Source organism: Mauremys reevesii, linkage group 5 (assembly GCF_016161935.1).
Source record: "Mauremys reevesii isolate NIE-2019 linkage group 5, ASM1616193v1, whole genome shotgun sequence".
Taxonomy (NCBI): Eukaryota; Metazoa; Chordata; order Testudines; family Geoemydidae; genus Mauremys; species Mauremys reevesii.
The window spans coordinates 118,678,933-118,702,705 of record NC_052627.1 but is presented as its reverse complement, the minus strand read 5'-3'; the positions used below and the strand labels follow the sequence as shown (position 1 = coordinate 118,702,705).

At 45.1% G+C, this 23,773-nt stretch overlaps 1 protein-coding gene across 2 annotated transcripts in view; it reads left to right on the top strand.

Annotated features, from left to right (window-relative positions):
• The first annotated feature begins 9,266 nt into the window (after nucleotides 1–9,266).
• MSANTD1 (Myb/SANT DNA binding domain containing 1) overlaps nucleotides 9,267–23,773 on the top strand; it is a 70,713-nt gene continuing 56,206 nt past the window's right edge. Inside the window, exons 1-2 of one of the 2 annotated variants that reach the window (XM_039540917.1) lie at nucleotides 9,267–9,342; nucleotides 9,733–9,825. The gene's annotated coding sequence lies outside the window, so the exon portion shown is untranslated. Of the gene's footprint in view, nucleotides 9,343–9,652; nucleotides 9,826–23,773 lie in introns of those variants that run through there. The other variant, XM_039540918.1, reaches the window with a different exon arrangement.

The following is a 23,773-nucleotide window of genomic DNA, read 5'->3' as shown; positions in this document are numbered from 1 at the left end:
AGCAGGTGCGGATGCACGACGTCACCCAAGATGAAATCCTCTGTGAGGAGACAGGTAGGCCCTTCATTTGGTCTGCCACTGTGACGAAGAGTTGGGGCGTTTTACGAAAGGTCTTTGTCCGCTCGATATAAAATGCGAGCGCCCTACGGACGTCTAGGGAGTGCAATTGTTGTTCCCTTCGCGATGAGTGTGGCTTTGGAAAGAAGACCGGAAGGAAGATATCCTGGTTGATATGAAAGGCCGACACCACCTTAGGGAGGAAGGCCGGATGTGGTCGCAACTGCACCTTGTCCTTGTGAAACACAGTATACAGTGGGTCCACCGTGAGAGCCCGAAGCTCAGAGACTCGTCTGGCCGATGTAATGGCTACGAGGAAAGCTGTCTTCCAGGACAGGTATAGCAGCGAGCAGGTTGCCAGCTGCTCGAATGGGGCAGTCATAAGTCTGGTTAGAACCAGGTTGAGGTCCCAGGTTTGGGCGGGGCGGCGAACTTGGGGGTATAAGCGCTCCAAGCCCTTGAGGAACCTAGAAACCATAGGGTGTGAGAAAATGGAGCGGCCACTCTCCCCTGGGTGGAAGGTAGAGATGGCTGTCAAGTGCACCCTCAATGATGACACCGCCAGGCCCTGCTGTTTGAGAGACCAGAAGTAGTCCAAGATGGAATGGATTGGGACCTCGGTGGGAGTAACATTGTGCGTGTCACACCAGCAGGAGAAACGCTTCCACTTGGCCAGATATGTTAACCGAGTGGAAGGTTCCCAGGAGTACCTGTTGTACCGAGGCAGAGCAACGTAGCTCGGATCGGTTTAGCCACACAGCAGCCATACTGTGAGGTGCAGGGATTGCAGGTCTGGGTGGTGAAGTCTGCTGTGATCCTGCATTATGAGGTCTAGGCGAAGAGAACACATAGTGACCCTGCTGTCCTTTTAGGCTTTGTAGCCTAGGATCAGTTTTTTAGAGAACAGGCCTTTGCCATCGAAGGGCAAGTCCTGTATAGTATGCTGCAGCTCCGGGGGAAGGCCCGACACCTGGAGCCATGAAATGCGCCTCATGGCAACACCTGAGGCCAGAGTCTTGGCAGCGGAGTCAGCTGCATCCAACGAGGCCTGGAGTGAAGTTCTCGCCACTTTCTTCCCTTCTTCCAGGAGGGCAGCAAACTCTTGACGGGAGTCCTGAGGAACCAACTCCGTAAATTTGCCCACCGCTGCCCAGGTGTTGTAATTGTAGCGGCTAAGCAGGGCTTGCTGGTTTGCTACGTGGAGTTGCAGGGCCCCTGCCGAGTACACTTTACGGCCCAGTAGGTCCATTCGCCTAGCCTCCTTCGATTTAGGGGCTGGTGCCTGCTGGCCATGGCGTTCCCTCTCATTGATGGACTGGACGACAAGGGAGCAAGGGGGAGGATGTACATATAGGTACTCGTACTCCCTGGAGGGTACCATGTACTTGCGTTCGACTCACCTGGCTGCGGGCGGGATAGAGGCTGGAGACTGCCAGATGGTATCCGCATTGGCTTGGATCGTCCGAATGAACGGTAGAGCCACTCTAGTGGGGGCGTCAGCCGACAGAATGTCTACAACCGGATCCTCTATCTCCGAGACTTCCTCCACTTGGAGGTTCATATTGAGTGCCACCCGTCTCAGGAGGTCCTGATGGGCCCTCAAGTCGATTAGAGGAGGGCCCGAGGAGGACGTTCCTTCCACCGCCTCATCTGGGGAGGAGGAAGAAGAAAGGCCGGGGACAAGCGGGTCCTGCGTGGGCTCGTGCTCCTGGACGACCTCCTGTTCCAGTGGGATCTGGGAGTCCAGTGGCTGAACTGGGGCTTCCTCCGTACCAGTTGGAGGGGGACGGCTAACTGTCGCCTCTGGCACCCGGTGCTCTGACGGAACAGAGCGGGATGGGATCACAGGTATGCCTTGGGCCTGGTGGTACGCCCAAGGTGTCCAGAATGACCACTGATGGGGGCCAGAGTCCTGGACCTGGGGCTCCTGGAAGACTCTGGTGGGCACATCCAAATCACAGTCCTGCGCGTATGAACTGCCCACGTGGGATGACACTGATGCATGTCTGGATGGCCATGGAGGAGCTGAAAAGCCCTGGGCAGAGTCTCCCTCTCTAGCTGGTGTTGCTCGACGCGGCACCGGGGATCGATACCGGGAGGCATACCGGTACCGGGAGCGAGATCGGGACCTGCAACCGGAGTGGTGCTGGGAGGTCGACCGAGATCTCGAGGCTTGACGACAGAAGGGCTACGAGAGCCACGGTGCCTGGAGCGGTGCCGGATCAGTGTCGAGTGTATCGGGCCGGTGAACGGGACGCTGACCAGTGCCGCGAGTACGACCGGTACCAAAATGGAGAACGGTGCCGGGACTGCGAGCGGCGTCGGGACCTGGATCGGCAATGGGACCGAGAGCGTCTGTGGGACACTGATCGTGAACGGTGCTGCTCTGCGGTGCCGACGGAGGGTGGTCTGATCCAGGCAGGCTTGCCGATCGACTGTATAACCCGCACCGGCGGTGCCGGGGTTGAGGCAGCGCAGACTCCGTCATTGCAATCAACTCCCTCGCTGTGGAAAATGTCTCCGGCGTGGAGGGAATAGTGAGCTCAACCACGGCTCGCACTGGGGAGCTTTCAGGCACCGGACTCGACGGCTCTTGCGTGGCCAGAATCGACGGTGCCGATGTTGTCGGTGCCACGGCAGGTATCAGTGTCGGGCAGTCCGACTTAGTAGAGCGCTCGGGCTGCGGAGCAGGTGGTGCGGACACAGCAGGAGTCTTGTGCCTCTTCGCCCTCGGGGAGAGGGATCGGTGCCGAGCGAACGTCGGTGCCGGTGACGGCCGGTGCCGAGAGGCCTTGGCGGTACTGGCATGATCCGGTGCCGAGGGAGCGCTTCTTGAAGACTGTCCAGCGCTCGGTGCCAAGGGCGGAGGAGTAAGAGCTGCCTCCATCAGGAGCTGCTTGAGACGAAAGTCCCGCTCCTTTTTTGTTCTCGGCTTAAAGGCCTTACAAATGCAGCACTTATCTGTTAGGTGAGATTCCCCGAGGCACTTAAGACAGGAGTTGTGGGGATCTCTTGTCGGCATAGGCTTGTGGCAGGCCGAGCACGGTTTGAAACCCGGTGAACCGGGCATAGGCCCCGGCACTGGGTGCAGGGAAGGGGATAATCCCCGAACGCCTCTGAACTATATACACTAACTGTACTATAAACAAATAAAGTTAACTACAACTATATAAATCTGAACTATATATACAAGAATTAACGAGAGAACTACGAGTAGCTAGGGAAGTGGAGGTCAGCTAAGCCGCGCTCCACTGTTCCAACGACCGACACGGGCGGTAAGAAGGAACTGAGGGGCCGTTGGGTCGGCAGGGGTATATATTCGGCGCTATAGCGGCGCCACTCCAGGGGGCGACCCAGCCGACCCACTGAGTGTTGCTAGGGTAAAAATCTTCCGACGAACGTGCACGCGGCGCGCACACACCTAATTGGAATCGATATGAGCAAGCACTCGAAGAAGAACTTGGATAAACCTAAATTAACTGAGCATGTTTAAAAGGGATAATGTATTTACATAATGACAAAGTTTTGTGTCCCTGGTCTACTGCTGTGCATTTTGTTCATTTAAGATTTAGTCTTTTAGCCATAAATTAATCATTTATTTTTAACCGCAAAAACAGGAAACCCATACAAGAGCACCTTTGTGAAAATTTGATTTAGTAGTTCTGAGAGTCTGTTATCCTGACAATAATCATGGTGAGCAAAGTTCAAAGTTTGGGTTCATTTCAGATATGTATCCAAGAGTCTGGGTGTTTATCTGAATTATTTAATTCGGGGGTTCTCAAACTTCATTGCACCGCGACCCCTTTCCAACAACAAAATTACTACATGACGCCGGTGGGGGGAGGAGGGAGCCTGAGCCCCGCTGCCCCGTGTGGGGGCGGAGCTCGGGCTTCAGCTTCAGCCCTGGGTCCCAGCAGATCTAATGCTGGCCCTGGTGACAATGGGGTCCCGACACACTTTGGGGTCCCGACCCACACTTTGAGAATCACTGATTTAACTTCTTGAATCCATAAAACTATATTGGGAATCTCAAGAACAGCCTTTGTCCCATAATATTTTAGCACTATAAATCCTGGATGGAAACTCAGAGTGAGACACATTATCTGAACGCTTCAGAGCCTTATAGGTATGATTTGAGTTTTGTTTTGGAAACAAGTAAGGATTCAGGTGAGGCATCCTTATTTTTATCTCCAGATTAAGAACCAAGGAGGCGGGAGACTGCTCAAAGGGAGCAAAAGGAAGACTATACAACAAAGTGCACTGTCTGGGGACACAGAAGAGAAGACAAAACAGATAGATAAAAGCTGATAGACATACACCCATAGTTCAGGCAGTCAGCTCTAATAAATAAAAGCAGCATTCATATGTCAGTATGGGAAAAGTTGGAGCTTGAGATAAAATTTCCAACATACCTAAAAAATAGTGCTAAAAATAGTGTCGCTGTGGCAGTGTGAGCAGTGGGAGGGGCTCAGACAGGTACATACTCAGGGCAGATAACCCCTGTTGCTGCTCGTGCCACCATGGCTATGCTCTGAGGTAGCATGCTAAAAATAATCAACGATGTTATAGGTATTCCTTGAGCTGGGAATCACAACCCCTGTTCAAAGTGTGGACGTACCCTATGGGTAGGGCCCTACCAAATTCACAGCCATGAACAATGTTCACATGGACTGTGAAATCTGGTGTCCCCCCATGAAATATGGGCTTTTGTATGCTTTCACCCTGTACTATACAGATTTCATAGGGGAAAACAGCATTTCTTAAATTGGGGGTCCAGACCCAAAAGGGAGTTGCAGGGGGGTTGCAAGGTTATTTTAGGGGGTTCATGGTATTGCCATCTTTATTTTTGTGCTGCCTTCAGAGCTGAGCGGCTGGAGAGCGCCCAGCTCTGAAGGTAGTGCCCTGCCAGGAGCAGCACAGAATAAGGGTGCCACCTTTACTTCTGTGCTGCTGCCTTCAGAGCTGGGTGGCCGGAGAGTAGCAGCTGCTGACCAAGGGCCCAGCTCTGCAGACACCAGCGCAGAAGGGTGGCAATACCATTCCATGCCATCCTTACTTCTGTGCTGCTGCTGGCAGTGGCTCTGCCTTCAGAACTTGGCTCCTGGTCAGAAGCCACCATTCTCTGGCCGCTCAGCTCTGAAGGCAGCACCGCCGCAAGCAGCAGCAGCGGAGAAGTAGGGATAGCGGTACTGCAAACCCCCCCCCTCGCCCACACACACAATAACTTTGTTGAAGCTCCCCCCCAACTCCTTTTTGGGTCAGGACTCCTATAATTACAAGAAGTGGAAGATTGGACAAATAACCAGGGAGGAGTATAAAAGTATTGCTCAGGCATGCAGGAGTGAAATTAGGAAGGCCAAATCATGCTTGGAGTTGCAGCTAGCCGGAGATGTTAGGAGTAACAAGAAGGGTTTCTTCAGATATGTTAGCAACAAGAAGAAAGTCAAGGAAAGTGTGGGCCCCTTGCTGAATGAGGGAGGGAACCTAGTGACAGAGGATGTGGAGAAAGCTAGTGTACTCAATGCTTTTTTTGCCTCTGTCTTCACAGACAAGGTCAGCTCCCAGACAGCTGCACTCTGCAGCACGGTATGGGGAGGAGGTGACCAGCTCTCTGTGGGGAAAGAAGTAGTTCAGGACTATTTAGAAAAGCTGGACGAGCACAAGTCCATGGGGCCGGATGCGCTGCATCCGAGGGTGCTAAAGGAGTTGGCCGATGAGATTGCAGAGCCATTGGCCATTATCTTTGAAAAATCATGGCGATCGGGGAAGGTCCCGGATGACTGGAAAAAGGCTAATGTAGTGCCCATCTTTAAAAAAGGGAAGAAGGAAGATCCAGGGAACTACAGGCCAGTCAGTCTCACCTCAGTCCCTGGAAAAATCATGAAACAGGTCCTCAAGGAATCAATTCTGAACCACTTAAAGGAGGGGAAGTGATCAGGAACAGTCAGCATGGATTCACCAAGGGCAAGTCATGCCTGACTAACCTAATTGCCTTCTATGATGAGATAACCGGCTCTGTGGATGAGGGGAAAGCAGTGGATGTGCTATTTCTGGACTTTAGCAAAGCTTTTGATACAGTCTCCCACAGTATTCTTGCCAGCAAGTTAAAGAAGTATGGGCTGGATGAATGGACGGTAAGGTGGATAGAAAACTGGCTAGATGGTCGGGCTCAACGGGTAGTGATCAATGGTTCCATGTCTAGTTGGCAGCCGGTATCGAGTGGGGTGCCCCAAGGGTCAGTGCTGGGGCCGGTTTTATTCAATATCTTCATTAACGATCTGGAGGATGGTGTGGACTGCACCCTTAGCAAGTTTGCAGATGACACTAAACTGGGAGGAGTGGTTGATACGCTGGAGGGTAGGGATAGGATACAGAGGGACCTAGACAAATTAGAGGATTGGGCCAAAAGAAATATGATGAGGTTCAACAAGGACAAATGCAGAGTCCTGCACTTAGGATGCAAGAATCCCATGCACTGCTACAGACTAGGGACCGAATGGCAGGGCAGCAGTTCTGCAGAAAAGGACCTAGGGGTTACCGTGGACGAAAAGCTGAATATGAATCAACAGTGTGCCCTTGTTGCCAAGAAGGCTAATGGCATTTTGGGTTGTATAAGTAGGGGCATTTCCAGCAGATCGAGGGATGTGATCATTCCCCTCTATTCAGCACTGGTGAGGCCTCATTTGGAGTAGTGTGTCCAGTTTTGGGCCCCACACTACAAGAAGGATGTGGATACATTGGAGAGAGTCCAGCGGAGGGCAACAAAAATGATTAGGGGGCTGGAACACATGACTTATGAGGAGAGGCTGAGGGAACTGGGATTGTTTAGCCTGCAGAAGAGAAGAATGAGGGGGGATTTGATAGCTGCTTTCAACTACCTGAAAGGGGGTTCCAAAGAGGATGGATATAGACTGTTCTCAGTGGTAGAAGATGACAGAACAAGGAGTAATGGTCTCAAGTTGCAGAGGGGGAGGTTTAGGTTGGATATTAGGAAAAACTTTTTCACTAGTAGGGTGGTGAAGAACTGGAATGGGTTACCTAGGGAGGTGGTGGAATCTCCTTCCTTAGAGGTTTTTAAGGTCAGGCTTGACAAAGCCCTGGCTGGGATGATTTAGTTGGGTTTGGTCCTGCTTTGAGCAGGGGGTTGGACTAGATGACCTTGAGGTCCCTTCCAACCCTGAGATTCTATGATTCTATGAATTACAACACTGTGAAATTTCAGATTTAAATAGCTGAAATCATGAAATTTATGATTTTTAAAATCCTATGACCGTGAAATTGACCAAAATGGACTGTGAATTTGGTAGGGCCCTACCTATGGGACAACTCAGGCCCTGACTTAGAACATAAAAATGGCCATACAGGGTCAGACCAATAGTTCATCCAGACCAGTATCCTGTCTTCTGACAGTAGCAGGTGCCAAACTTACACTACATCCCCTGCAAGACAGAGTGTGGCCCAGTATTATCCATTTATCAGTACAGTATATACTTTGGACTTCTTTCATCACTTGAAGCCAGGTCTGAGAAAAGATGTTGCTAAGATTTCAGTGTGAAGAGAGTGTCCAGGATAAAAGTCCAAAGAAACGTTGAACTTCATGACTTCTGTCTACAATGGTCTTACCCACGAGTATTAAAAACGTTTATATTTGGTCCCTCCCTAGACTAAAGCATGATTGTTCTAACATGATTTGGCCCATCTGTATTGGCCACATAAACTATGATCCCATTGGCCTACAGCCAAATTTAAGCCATATTAAGGATTTTTCTTAGCATAGCTATAAATTAAAGTGCTGTGGTCATTCTTCTTCATGTCTCACTTTAAATTGTAAACTTTTCAGGATAGGGAAATGGTTGGTAAAATGCCATACAAACTCTGACACTAGAAATAAGAATGTTAAACCAACTCAAAACCAGTTAATAGCCCTTCTACCTTCCCTCAGATTGAAGATATCCTCTACTCTGTCTGGTTCAATAAATGTTCTTGAGTTTCTTGAAGCTGAAGACTGAGGCTAACCAGGAAAGCACCCTGCCAGTTCTTTTAAAACGGAATACATGTAGTTACTCAGCCTGCTCCCTGTTAGACCAATAATCCTTATTTAGAAAAATATGTATCATTTTCCCACTTTGTCTCTCAAAAAAACTCCATGTTTAATGTATTTCAGTGACATTACAATGTGCCCCCCATTTTTCTCTCCAAGTGCTCTTATTTATAACTTCCCAATGTTGGCAGTTGTGGTTTCACTAAATGTCCTTTCTAATACAGATTTAGAGAATTATTGGGGACAACAAAGCTGAAGAAAATCACTCGCAATATTTTAAAGAATACATACATACTCAATTAAAGACTTAACAACAGATATGTAATAAAACAATAGGCAAATAGCTACTTTGAAACATTTATATGAGAAAATGCTTTAGTTTAGTTTTTGCAACTAAAATCTTCTAATCTGCAGATAGTTTTTGCCTTTTAAGAAGAAAACAAGTTACCAGATAAAATACACAATAGTTTGTAAAGGAGAAACTTTCTTAGTCTGAGAGGCAACAGATCATTTTATGATCCACTTAAAACTGTCAGGGGGGCTTGTCAGCATTTTTTAACCTTGGCGCAAACAAACACTTAAAAATTCAAGGTAGAGTCTTTGTAGCTAAGAAACACTTCAGTAGAGTTAGAACAGAGTTAAGATTCTGTCATTTTAACTTGAGCCAACATTCTGGCCTATTACTTAATGTAAACTGATGTAGCTCCATTGACTTCAATAGGGCCATATTAATCTACATCAGCTGAGAATCCAGTCCACAATCTTTACATAAGCTTTCCTAAGCCTTTGTTCCTTTAAAATATGACTTAATTTCTTGCCAGAGGACACAGAGCTGCATGGAAGGCGGTTGGTTGCTTGGGGTTTGGAAACTCATATAACTCATGATTTAGTTAGTGGACAGGGTCATGGGAGAATTTTGATTCTATTCTTGTCTCCTCCAGAAACTTGCTGTGACTTTGAGCAAGGGTAAAATGTTCAAAAGCCCCTACGTCACTCAGGGAACTAATTCCTACTGACTTTCAATGAGCCTTATGCTTCTAAGTCACTTAAGGCCTTTTCAAAATTTTACCCTTAATGTCTGAGTCTCAGTTTCTCCATCTGTAAAAGAGGGATAATGATACTTACAGAACTCACCATTGCACAATGATTTATGATTCTCTGAAGAGCAGCAAATGAAGTGTTAAGTGTTGTTGTTTGCTTTATTTATTAATGGGAGAGCCTGTTAGCTCAGAAGTGAGGATGAGGTATGTATGTGAGGAAGAGTCCAGTAGTTAGGGGAGCTGGATGAATTGGGGTATTTTTAAAGGAGGTACCTGTAACAGGAGGTGGTAGGGCAGTTGAATCAGGGCATTTGTCACTTGTTTTGGTGACAGGGAGAAGGACTGCAAGAGGTTTAGGCAGCTGAGCTTGGCATTTACAGAGTGACCTTCTTACATCATAGGGAGTGTATTTGTCCACACTATTCTAAAAGCTAAATTATTTGCACACTAAATGTAATTAAGCCCATCTCAGCCAAACCTTTAAAAGATAACTTCCGTTTGGCCTCTTTTCCCCTCCCCTCAGTTTTGAATTGTTTCCTCTTTCTCCTCTCCACATGTTGATTTGTCCTATCTAACTCTCTTGTTCTCACCCAGATGCTAAATTCTGCTCCAGCTCTGTGGTCTGCTGTGAGGATTCCTGCATTGATTTCCTGGCCCATGGGGGATCCTCTGCTTCCAGGACACCAGGTATAAAATCTTTTCTTTTACAAAAGAATCTAAACAGTTGTAGACGTGTATCCGAAAAGAGAGGTCGCTCTGTGTCCTGAATGTTTGAATACAGTGGAACAGTAGAAAATGAAGTGTGTACTGCAGTCATTCAAATGTATATAAACAGCTGCCATTTTGTTTTCAGTTCAGATGAGGGGTGTAAGTTAAGTCACTGTTTTCACTCTTTCCTACAGAGTAATCTAGATTGTTTTGCTCTGTGTATATGGAAAAACATAATACACATATGACGTGTTCAAATGAATTTGATTTGGGTTCACATAAGGTCTTAGTGCTGGATTTCTCCCAGACAACTTTCTTTCTTTCTCCCACTGTGCTGTCTCAGAGGCTGTTGAGTGACTATGATACTAGTTACTTTCAGACAAGTGAACTATAACTCCTCAAGGCTTATAGTTTTGAAAAATTGTTGATTTTAAATTTCCGTATGGTCCTGAGATTCCAGCATCTTTTCCTGTGCTCAGAGGGTTGGCCTCTCTGCAGCCCCCTTCTTTCTTTTGGGCCAAGGATATCACTTCTGCTCTCCCCTCAGGCAAAATACAACTCTTTGTCCTCTCCTCTCCCCACCAGAGTTTTCTGGAAAGGATGTTCTTTTAAAGAAAACAAACAGATTTTCTATGTGCAGTTGTAAATAGAAACTATTAACATGAGAAGTTAGTTTGTCCCATTTGACATCCAAAGATATTTTGATTTCAGCAGCATCTTAGATGATTTGTCCTAGGATTGATTGTTCTGATAAAATGTCTAGAATCTGTGGAGCAAGCCATGCACCCTGGAGCTTTTTGGGTGAGAAGAGGGCACGATATTGCTTCCCAGCTGTGTAAGGCCACATTCTTCCTCGAAATTCCTACTCATGACTCACACTGCCATGATGTCTATTAGAAATCTGCTATTTAATGATGGATAGGTAGAGGGGTAGATAAAGACAGCTGATTAATTAATACAAAATTGAAATGTATATAAAACTTGATCATGTCCCATCTCTCCACTCCACCACCCTTTATATGTTTGTTTGTCTCTTTAAATTGTGAGCTTCAAGGCACGGACAGTGGGTACAATTTTCAAAAATGCCCAAATTATATTGGTGTTAAATGAGTCCCTTTTTCAAAAGTGACATAGGCATTCAGGAGCCCACTGACTTTCAATGAGACTTAGACTTTTGAAAATAGGATTTCGGCTCTGAATTCATGTAGGCAGGCACTTTTGAAAGTTTTACCCAATGTCTTAATATGTGTTTAATATCTCTGCATGCTACTGCAATAGCATTCCTGAGTGCTACTGCAATCTAATTATTAAATAATAATAGTCATAATCTTTAAAAGTGATGCTGATCTTGTTTTTTTCTGAATACTGGCCTGTTAAATATTGAGAGGCACCTACAGTAGTGAAATAGTAGGCCCAAGTTACCTTAAAAATGACAGTAATAAAAACATTATTAATGCTGATTATTTCTGGTAATAACCACAACTTGCTAGGCACTTTACAAATAGAAAAGTAGACATGATTCTTGCCCTGAGGAACTCCCAATCTTAAGACAGACAAAAAGAGGATGGACAAAGGGAAGAATACACTTGTTAACAAAATATTTAACGTAAACAGGACTTATTAAATACTCTCCAATTACTCCTTAAAATTGTCATGGTCAGTCCTCAGGTTTCCCTGTGACATCACAGCAGAGGTGAACTTTCAAGAGGGACTTGAAAGTGTATATGTTTTTCTGTTCTGAACCACACACTTGGCTTAAATGTATCTGATTCACTCATCTTGCAAGGTCCCACCGCCCTGCCAGTCTCAATGTAGACTATGCAGTGGTGGTGTAGCTGTGTTGGTCCCAGGATATTAGAGAGACAAAGTGGATAAGGCAGTATCTTTACTGGATCAACTTCTGTTGGTAAGAGAGAGACCAACAGAAGTTGGTCCAATAAAAGATATGACCTCATCCACCTTATCTCTCAATGTAGAATAGGCAGCTTCTCCTAGACGCATTGTTTTTGATCTTCTGGTAATCTCCTTCAGACCTTATACTTGTTCATGGTACTCATCTCTAATTCAGTGACTTCTCAGCACTGCAAGATACAGAAATGCCATCTTCATACACTTTCTGATTTCTCTCGTGGCTGCCAAGGTCCCACAGTACTGCCTTTGTCTATAAAGCAATGAGTACCTGGACACTGGCCGATGGCTAGCTGGGAGTTTAGCCATCTGATCCCTTACAAGGCATAGTACACTTCATAGATCAGGAACTGGATTGCAGATTGATTGCCAAGAGAATTGGTTTCCATGGAAGCAGCTTGCAGCAGAAATCCACATGTCTGCTTGCAGGTGACTTTGTACTGGTAAGATCGCTTTCAGCAGACACTCCTAGGCAGTGGATGTTACATAGGCCACTTTTGCAAAGGGTAGTGAACTGTGCAACAGCCCTTGGAGTGCTAATTGCTTTGTTTGTTGTCAGTGACATTCCGCTTTTGCTACAACACACAATGATTGAAGCTGAGTCAATTGAGGCTTAATCAAGGTTAACTCATGGTAAAGTCTAGTCCGTCAAGCACAAGTCAGCATGATTGAAACAAAACTGAGAGAGTTTTGTGTTTAGACAGAGCACGTTACAATTATGCTATAGGAAACAACTGATGTTAATTTATTCTAATTTCCTCAGTGATGAAAAGGCCTCTGGGGAGGATTTTTAACACTACTAGGAGATCATGTATACCAGTGGTTTGTCCCTTGGTGAACTTACTTGGTGTGTAGGTGTGCAGGGACTTTACCAAGGTAAACTACCACAATATTTGCTTACTTTATCTTGCAATCATAGAAATGTAGGGATGGAAGGGACCTTCAGAGGCCATCTAGTCCATCTCCTCTGTGCTGAGCAGAATTAAGTATACCTAAACCATCCCTGGCAGGTGTTTATCTGACCTGTTCTTAAAAACCTCCAGTGAGCAGGGATTCCACAACCTCCCTAGATAACATGTTCCAGTGCTTAACAATCCTTATTGTTAGAAAGTTTTTCCTAATAGTCAAACTAAATCTCCTCAAATCTATGTTGCAAATTAGCTATGCTTAGAGATGCCAAGTTACCCATGTTAGGAAGGAAACCTGGTAACAGGGAGGGCCTTAACAATAAAAATGAGGGTGATTTACTGTGAGAGTCAGTTACTTAAATTAATGACTAGCAAGCCAGCTGCGCAGACACCAAAGAACAGCAGGCAAAAGATGCGACTCACAGGCCAGAGTGAGTCATTAAAATTGCTGGGTCTCTAAGGCTGTGTCTACACTATATTTTTAAGTTGTATTTTACAATTGTTGTCTCACAGCTCAAATTTCACAACGAAGGTTGAATAAACTAAGTTAAAATAGATGTTGAATTTGTCCGGTCCACAACAGCAGGACATCTGCTGGAGTATTGCAGAGTACTGCAGAAAGAGATCTGGGGGTCATAGTGGACCCTAAGCTAAATATGAGTCAATGGTGTAATACTGTTGCAAAAGAAAGCGAAAATCATTCTGGGATGTATTAGCAGGAGTGTTCTATGCAAGACACGAGAAGTAATTCTTCTGCTCTACTCTGTGCTGATTAGGCCTCAGCTGGAGTATTGTGTCCAGTTCTGGGTGCCACATTTCAGGAACAACGTGGACAAATTGGAGAAAGTCCAGAGAAAAGCAACAAAAATTATTAAAGATCTAGAAAACATGACCTATGAGGGAAGATTGAAAAAATTGGGTTTGTTGAGTCCGGAAAAGGGAGGACTGAGAGGGGACATATGTTTTCAAGTACATAAAAGGTTGCTACAAAGAGGAGGGAGAAAATTTTTTGTTGTTAACCTCTAAGGGAAAACAAGAAGCAATGGACTTAAATTGCAGCAAGGGAGGTTTCGGTTGGAGATTAGGCAAAACATCCTAACTGTCAGGGTGGGTAAGCACTGGAATAAATTGTCTAGGGAGGTTGTGGAATCTCCATCATTGGAGATTTTTAAGAACAGGTTAGACAAACACCTGTCAGGGATGGTCTAGATAATACTTAGTCCTGCCTTGAGTGCAGGGGACTTGACTAGATGACCTCTCGAGGTCCCTTCCAGTTCTATGATTCTGTGATTCTATTACTTAAGTTCAACAGCACATGAGGATGTAAGTCATGTTGGATGCCCAAATATGGCCGACAAAACTAGTGTTGCTACAACCTAATTACATAGAGTTGCAAGTAAGGCAATTATTGTGGCAGAAACTCCTAGACAATGAGAGGAATAAAGGTCAAGCTGGGAAGTAGAGAGCCAAACATGTGGTCAGACCAGAAAACAGGTCTTGGAAGGGCATTCAGAACATTGTAGAACTCAGAAGGGTTGTTATGAGACACTGACTGAACACAGAGGCTAATATATAATTAGTCATCTGGGTGTGTTGTTAATGGACAAAACTACTGTAAAGAGTACTCCCATTGTGTGTCCCTTTTCTGCCTATTCTGTCCTGCTGGAATTACATTGCCAGATGAGGCAACTCTGGGGGTTGGGGATGCGCGCTCCCCCTGGGCAGCATTTGGCTCCGCGGGGAGGCAGACATGCTCCCTGCTCAACTGGAGCCATGCCGCCCTGCGTGCAGCGCTCTGAGGGCCGGGACTGTGCTCTCCGGTGGGGCAGCGTGTCTGGCTCTGTGTGGAGCCTCAAGGTAAAGGGCCCAGGGCTGAGGGGGGGGGGGGCGTTGGATAAGAGGTAGGGGCAGTCAGGGGACAGGGAGCAGGGTGGGTTGGATGGGGAAGTGGGGTCCCAGGGGGGGTTAGGGGCAGGGGTCTCTGGAGGGGGCAGTCAGGGAGCGGGGGGGTTGGATGGGGCATGGGAGTCCTGGGGTTTGTGAGAGGGCAGGGGGTGGATAGGGAGCAAGGAGGGTCCATGGGGGGGCAGCTAGGGTGGGGGTGGTCAGGGGACAAGGAGCTGGGGGGGTTGTATGAGTTGGGAGTTCTGGGGGTCCTGTCAGGAGGCCAGGATGTGGAGAGGGGTTGGGGCAGGCAGGGAGTGTGTGTGGGGGGGGTTGGATGGGTCGGGAGTTCTGGGGGTCCTGTCAGCGGGCAGGGAGCGGTTGGATGGGGCATGGGAGTCCTGGTGGTCTGTTTGGGGATGGGGGTGTGGATAAGGGTCGGGGCAGTCAGGGGACAGGTAGGGGATAGGGTCCAGTCCGAGGACAAGAAACAGGGAGGCTTAGATAGCGGGTGGGGTCCTGGGGGGCAGTTGGGGGCAGGGGTCCCAGGATGGGGTAGTCAGGGGACAAGGAGCAGCGGGGTTGGGAGTTCTTATGGGGGCAGTCACCCAGCCCTCTCCCCTGAGCCCTGACCCCCACACATACACCATGCCCTCTGCCCTGAGCCCTGCACCTCCGCAGGCCCCTGCCCTGAGCCCTGTACTCCCCTCATACACACCCAGCCCTCTGCTTGACTCCTTCATCCCCCCCTCAACCCTAGCCCTGACACCGGCACCCCCACCCATACCCAGCCCCCAGCCCTGACTCCAGCCCTCTGCCCCCAGCCCTCTGGGTCCTGGCCCCGCACAGCCTGCTGCTGGTCTTGGGTTCTGGCTGACGGACCCTTGCCAGCCGGGGTCCCGGCCACAGGCCTCGCTCAGCCCGCTGCCGGCCTAGGTGAACAGAACCCCAGACCAGCAGTGGGCTGAGCGGGCCAGCAGCGTAAGATCATCATTTTAATTTCATTTTAAATGAAGCTGCTTAAACATTTTGAAAACCTTGTTTATTTTACAATACAACACTAGTTTAGTTATATAATATATAGACTTATAGAGAGAGACCTTCTAAAAAACATTAAAATGTATTACCGGCACCCGAAACCATAAATTAGAGTGAATAAATGAAGACTCGGCACACCGCTTCTGAAAGGTTGCCGACCCCTGATCTAAGCTATCAGATTTGTTGAAATAAAAATATTTTTAAAAAAGGGAAGTGCACATATAAAATACATTTATATGCTACAGGATTTGCTGAAACCATCTCTTCTCTCAAAATGTTCTCCTTCCCCATGCTATTTTCTATTTCCACATATAAAGTAACCAAACATCAAGGGAAACTGTTTCAGTGTAAGAAAAAAAAATCACAGGCGGTTGATAATAGAGAGCTTGTTGTCTATAATCTCACAACTGAAAGGTTATTGCTCCTTTGTTTCTATTAACATTTACTATACCATATGATATGATGAAACAGAAACAATGACTATCATTAACACTTGATTTCATTAAAGCTTAGAGTATAAACACTTTAAAAATGGAATTAAACTCTGCATATTAATGGAATTAAACTCTGGTGTCCCTAGCCTCTGTTTGCCAGAAGCTGGGAATGAGTGACACAGGATGGATCACTTGATGATTACTTGTTCTGTTCATTCCCTCTGGGTCACCTGGCACTGGCCACAGTCAGAATACAGGATACTGGGCTAGATGGACCTTTGGTCTGACCCAGTAGGGCCATTCTTATGTTGTTATATTAAAACACGGAGGGTAGAAAAATCATTCCAATTATTGGGGAGAAAAATAAGCATGAAGCTGTTATTGGCTTGTTGAATATATTGGCTAAATTTACATTTCTTCTGCTCAGTTAAGATTGAGTCTGAACTAAGTTCAGTGTCCTGGTCTTTGTGTTTATGATTTTACTAAGAGCTTCAAACAACCACATATTTATATAACATTAATACATACTCTGGCTGAATAAAACTATATTTTAGCTTACAAAGCTATAGCCAACATTTTAAGACTATACTGTAGGGCCTATTCAGATAATGAAATGAGCAGCTCAGAACTCTCTTGTGATCTACATTTGAGAATATTTAGTACCCAGATGTCCACACTGAAAGATTTAATTGGTCTGAACTGGGTCTTTTGTCACACAGCACCTCAGTAATCTGGTTGGCTTTGGTAGGCCTCCAGCAACTGTTTGATGGCAATCTTTATAGCTGCCATAACCTGTGAACTGGCTGGAATCAGAGGTCAGGTCTACAGTATAAAGTTTTGTCAGCACAGCTATGTTGGTCAGCGGTTGGGGCCCGCACTCTGCTAGGCCTTTCCCTTCCCAGGCTGCTCCTGCTACCTGACTGGTCCCATTTCCAAATTCTGGAGTCCTCAGTAAGTATTTTAAATAATAAACTTTAATAAAGTAAAACCATAAGCACTGGAGCTCTGTTGGTCAGGCAGAGTCACATTAGGGGGCAACCACACACGTTCACTCTCCAGACTGTCTGCCTGCTTGCCAAAGAATTAATAAAAATGTACTGTGTGTGTGTGTGTGTTTGTGTCAATATCAATTGACCAATGTATACGAGAAACAGGTTACCAAATCAGAAACTGCTGCTGGGTAAAGAAAGAAACTGGTGCTAGGCAGAGCAGGACTAGTAACCTTCACCTGAGTCACAATCACAAAAGGAGCTGGAGACCTGCTCTCCTCAGGCCAGGAGTCATTTCTGCACATGTAAAGATCCGCAAAGGTTACTCAGCAGACACCTTGATTGACAGCCCGTAGGCTGAACTCTCTCTACTGGCCCTATGCTGTTAGTGCAGCCTTCGCCTCTGATCAATGTGCCAGCAACTCCTGTGTAGATGCAGTTAAGAGTCTTTTGACAGTATAGCTTATGCCATCAAAGGAGATGATTTAACTGTATCAGCAAAATAACTCCTTTTGCTGGTATAAACTGCATCTCCACTAGGGACCTATGCCAATATATCTATACCAATATAGCTGTATCAGCAATGCCTTTGTAGTGTAGACTAGCTCTGAGATGTCAAAGGCAGACTTGGGCTAAACTCACTTTTCTAAGAAGCAAGGAAAAAATAGAAGTTATGGGATGCTCTGGGATTTACTTGAAAATCTGACTGCAGTCTCATATCTATCAAAGGAAATACTTTTATAAAAAATATTGTCTTCCAGCATAGCTATTGAAAGTGAAGTTCAAGAGTTCACTTAGTTCAGAGACTTTAATCATAGACCACAAAGTACATAAGTCCTATCAGCTGACTGTTGCCCCTGAGAAAAATGACTTTACAAGTCAAAACAAATACCAGTTATATACAAAGTTCAATGTCTGAATTAATTTCAAACCATGTCCACAATGAAGCTTTGAATCATGCTATCCACAATATGTTTAAATTAGGGCTGTCGATTAACCGCAGTTAATTCATGTGATTAACTCAAAAAATTAATCACAGTTAAAAAAATTCAGTTTTAATCGCACTGTTAAACAATAGAATACCAACTGAAATTTATTTAATATTTTGGATGCTTTTCTGTATTTTCAAATATATTGATTTCAATTACAACACAGAATACAAAATGTACAGTACTCACTTTATATTATTTTATTACAAATATTTGCACTGTAAAAATGATAAAGGAAATAATATTTTTCAACTTACCTCATACAAGTACAATAGAGCAATCTCTTTATTGTGAAAGAGCAACTTACAAATGTAGATTTTTTTGTTACACAACTGCACTAAAAAACAAAACAATGTAAAACTTTAGAGCCTACAAGTCCACTCAGTCCTACTTCTTGTTCAGCCAATTGCTAAGACAAACAAGCTTGTTTACATTTGTGGGGCGTGATGCTGCCAGCTTCTTATTTACAATGTCACCTGAAAGTGAGAACAGACGTTCGCATGGCACTTTTGTAGCTGGCATTGCAAGGTATTTATGTACCAGATCTGCTAAACATTAGCCACCATTTCAGAAGACATGCTTCCATGCTGATGACGCTCATTAAAAATAATGCATTAATAAAATTTGTGACTGAACTCATTGGGGGAGCATTGTATGTCTCCTGCTCTGTATTTTACCCACATTTTGCCATATATTTCATGTTACAGCAGTCTCGGATGATGACCCAGCATGTAGTTCATTTCAAGAACACGCTCACTGCAGATTTGACAAAACGCAAAGAAGGTACAAATGTGAAATTTCTAAAGATAGCTACAGCACTTGACCCAAGATTTAAGAATCTGAAGTACCTTCTAAAATCTGATGTGGAGCATGCTTTCAGAAGTCTTAAAAGAGCAACACTCCAATGCAGAAACAGAAACCGAACCACCAAAAAAGAAAATCAACCTTCTGCTGATGGCATCTGACTCAGATGATGAAAATGAACATGCTTTGGATCATTATCGAGCAGAACCCATCGTCAGCACGAATCCATGTCCTCTGGAATGGTGGTTGAAGCATGAAGGAACTTATGAATCTTTAATGCATATAATATAATATATGGAGATATACCTATCTCATAGAGCTGGAAGGGACCCTGAAAGGTCATTGAGTCCAGCCCCTGTCTTCACTAGCAGGACCAAGTACTGATTTTGCTCCAGATCCCTAAGTGGGCCCCTCAAGGATTGAACTCTCAACTCTGGGTTTAGCAGGCCAATGCTCAAACCACTGAGCTACCCCTTCATTTGGCATGTAAATATCTTGCAATGCCGGCTACAACAGTGCCATGCAAACACCTGTTCTTACTTTTAGGTGATGTGGTAAACAAGAAGCTGGAAGCATTATCTCCTGCAAATGTAAACAAACTTGATTGAGCAATTGGCTGAACAACAAGTAGGACTGAGTGGATTTGTAGGCTCTAAAGTTTTTCATTGTTTTATTTTGAATGCAGTTATTTTTTGTACATAATTCTACACTTGTAAGTTCAACGTTCATGATAAAGAGATTTCATTACAGTACTTGTATTAAGTGAATTGAAAAATACTATTTATTTTATTTTTACAGTACAAATATTTATAATAAAAAATAAATTGAGCACTGTACACTTTGTATTCTGTGTTGCAATTGAATTTAATATATTTGAAAATGTGGACAGCATACAAAAATATTTATATAAATAGTATTCTATTATTGTTTAACAGCATGATTAATCACAATTTTTGTAATCGCTTGTCAGCCCTAGTTTTAAATGTTTTCTAACATGCTATATCATGGTTTTCCTTTCTTCTGTGGACAAGGATTTTTCTTAAAACACTATCTTAGCCAAACCACAACAATAAGCAGTCCATGCATGAAAAAAATTACTTTATTAAGCAACTTTTGTTCTTCAAATGTATTGTCTCTGCAGATCCACACAGAGTATTAATGTGTAAAGAAAGTCAGAAAATTGAATGTGCATTCTGTGGGAAATTCCAACATTTTGATTTTATTTTCAATCCAAATCAAAACATAAACATAAAATTTCCTGTGGAACATGAATTCCCAAATATTTCAGTTCAGACCATCAAAATCTTTATAATATATTAAATAAGACATTAAAATATTCATTTTATTATATATTTGTATGTGAATTTAAACTAAACCAAAATGATAGTCAAAAGGAAATGTTCAATATTATCAAAATGAAACAGGAGTGCTGACATTTTTCATTTTGACATTTTTCCCATAAAAAGTTCTGTCAACATTGAAAAAAAATGTTTCACAGGAATGTTTTAAGTTGCATTTTCTGATGAAAAACTGTTTCGTCGAAATTTTTTCAACGACTACTAATTATGTGCCAGGGCATGTGATGACATAGCCTGAAATGGGTTCTTCAAAGCAGTTGAGTGGGTGAGTGCATGCTGTTCTGTTACAGCTTTCTAGAACCAAGGACATAAAGGCCCCCCTACATTCAACTTTCCCTCGGTTCCTCTCTAACTTAGGCAAACCCTGTACATCTCTTAAGTACAGGGGCAGTAGAAAGGGGCTAGTGCACATCTGTGGACGTAATACATTTAAACAACAGAAGTTACTTAGGTAACTTGTTCTTCTTTGAGTGATTGGTCCCTATATGTATTCCAAACATGGGTGCTTGTTCTCCATGAGCAATGAGCACCACAGTTGCTTATACTGCTTGGGAGACGTGCATTTTGCTGTGCGCTGTGACATCTGTAAGTCCTTTCCCCTTCCTCCCTACAGTGCACTTTGACCAGCCATATACACCCTTGTCATAGCTCTCTGCTCCACAGCCTTCTGCAATGGCAGATGCACCATTCTTCCTGTGTCGGAGACCACACCCAAAGGTTGCGGGACCACCCACAGTGACGGCTGCGCCGCTACCGAAGGTCTCTTTGGACTCCAAGGCCTTTTTAGCGAGGAACCATAATTCTCCCCAATGTTCAGGTGTAGCTTGGACGCCCGGGCACAACCTCTGCACCAGGCAGGGTACACTTCGGCCCTGTTGCATTGGTATGCGTATCCTTAGGACCTACAGTATTTCCAGGACCTGACCTATGGGCACACTGGCCGCTTGGGACCCATACCACTCCCCATATCCACCTTTGCAGGCCTCACCCCTTCCATATGGGCCTGTGATGTTATCTGATTAGAGTATGACCGTGCAAATCATTGTTGCTACCACTGTTATATAATTGCAATTAATCTTATACAAAGTGTGACACATGGCCAGAAAGGGTTAAGCAGCTTGCAATCTAATTGACCCAAATTCAACCCTTAGAGACATTTTGGTAGATGTTTGTGTTTTATGTTCCTGTCTATGCTGTATTCTGCTAATTCAGAGATCAAAAGGACATCTTAACATTTAAATGAACTATAATAAATATAGTAATATCACTGTGTTCATCTCTCTTTGAAATGTATAGCAAATCACCTGTGAATGGTGGAAAAACAGGCAATTGCTTTATGTTAATCTGTTTAACTAATTACCGGTGATGCTTAGGACTAGGTCTACTTCAAAGTCTCCATGATTGCCTATTGTTCGCCTAAGGACTCCAACCTGTCTGTATAAAAACCCCTTTGGTCCTAATCCTTTTTATCTCAGATCTGCTTGATGCTTCATGCAGGGGAAGCTTAAGTCCCAAGACTGAGATCTCCAGTCCTGACTGGATCACTTTGATATGGTCAGTGAACTATAACCCATGGACTAATTCTGAAAGAACTCTTTTCAACTACAAAGCTCACCATCTCTATGAATCTGATCTCAAACATACTCATATATGTATGTATATTGATCTTGTCACCAATACTCTTTTCTTTTTCAATAAATTTTAGATTAGTTAATAAAAATTGGCTGTAAGTATGTATTTGGGTAAGCTCTGAAATATTCATTAACCTGGGAAGTAATGTGTCCAATCCTTTGGGACTGATAGAACTTTCTTATATGGTGAATAAGATTTTCAGTAATCCTCATCATATTTGACTTGGGTGTCTGGGTGGAGGCCCAAGGCTGGGTTACTTTAAGGGAACTGTGTTTTGGCTTCTGGGTAACCAGTAAGGCATTATAAAAGCTGTTTTGTGCTGGTCTGGCAAATCTAAGTATTGGAATATCCACCAGCTTTGGGGATTGTCTGCCCCATTCTTTGCAGTTCACCCTAATTGAGTGACCTCAGCATGGGTCCCCCAGAACCATGCAGCTCAGATCCAGAGGCAGAGATGGAGTGAGAGCCGGTAATGCCTGTCCCTTGTGGTCCCAACAGTGGCCCCTTCTCTCCAGACAAAGCACTGATTTTCCCCAACCCTCTTGCCTCCTGATGATCACTGCCAATACCAGGAGCTGCTGCAGAGGGTGGCCCTGGGTTTTGGCATCTCCTTGGAAGAAGTCCAGGACCAACACCATTAGCTGCTGGACATCCTCCAGCCTAGCATACCATCCTGCATTGCATTGCCCATAAACAACGCCATCCTTCAACTTGCACAGGTGGTCTGGCATGTACCGGCATCCTGCAACCCCACGCCTAAGAGGGTAGAATGCAGATATTTTGTGCCATCCAAAGGGGCTGATTTCCCTTTTTCTCCACCTCTGCATCATTGGTGGTGGACATGATGACTGAACTGGCGAGACAGCATTCTCACATCTCCACTCCTCTGAATAGGGCGGCAAAGCACCTAGACCACCTGGGATGCAAAATTTACTCCTCCAAGGCCCCTCAGTTATGCATATCCAACTATCTGGCTCTGCTGGTGAAGTATGATTTTAATAACTATGCCAAGCTAGCAGAATTCTTGGAGGATCTACGCAGGACAAACAACAACATTTCCAGGCCCTGGTGGAGGAAGGTCACTTGACGGCCATGGTTAGTCTCCAAGCGGCGGTGGATGCGGTGGACACATCCTCCCGCTCCCTGGCCACTGGTGTCATCATGTGACAAGAGGCCTGGCTGCAATCCTCCAGCTTTCCCAGGGAGGTTCAGACCATCATCCAGGACTTCCCCTTTGACAAAGACAAGTTGTTCTTGGCAAAGACAGATGAGTCTCACCACTCCCTGAACGACTCGAGAGCGACTCTCCAGTCTCTCGGGATTTACACCCCGGTGCAAGCAACAGAAGCCACCCTTCCGGCTGTGTCCCTATGCACTGTACCAGTCCATGTACATGCAGTATCAGGAGCCTGCCCAATGGCACCCCAGATCACAGCCTCCATGACTGTCAGCCTCCACTATCTCCTCTGATATACCAAAGCATCAACTAAAGGCCCAGTTTTACGTGCCTCTTCACAGCTGTGAACCCCTCTGTCACCATTTCTGGCCCCCATTACCACCTCTGGGGGCTGTTTTTCCCTATTCGCCCACCACTGGGGCAAGATCACCATGGATCATTGGGTATTAGAGATTGTAAAACATGGCTACTCTATTGAGTTCCTTACCTTCCTCTCCCACTGGGCCCACCCCATGGGTGCTTCCTGGGTGTGTCTCTCATCGCAACCTCCTATAATACAAGGTAGATGCCCTCCTAATGAAGGGTGCGATTGAACCCATGCCCGCTCTCTTTGTCAGCAAGAGCTTCTATTTCCCGTACTTTCTCATCCCAAAGAAGGGAGGTCTCTGTCTTATCCTCGATCTCTGCCTACTCAACACCTTCATCAGAAAGACCAAGTTCCTTATGGTGAGACTCACATCAATCATCCCCTCCCTTCCCCAAGGGGCATGGTTCTCAGCTCTCAACATGAAGGATGCATATTTCTA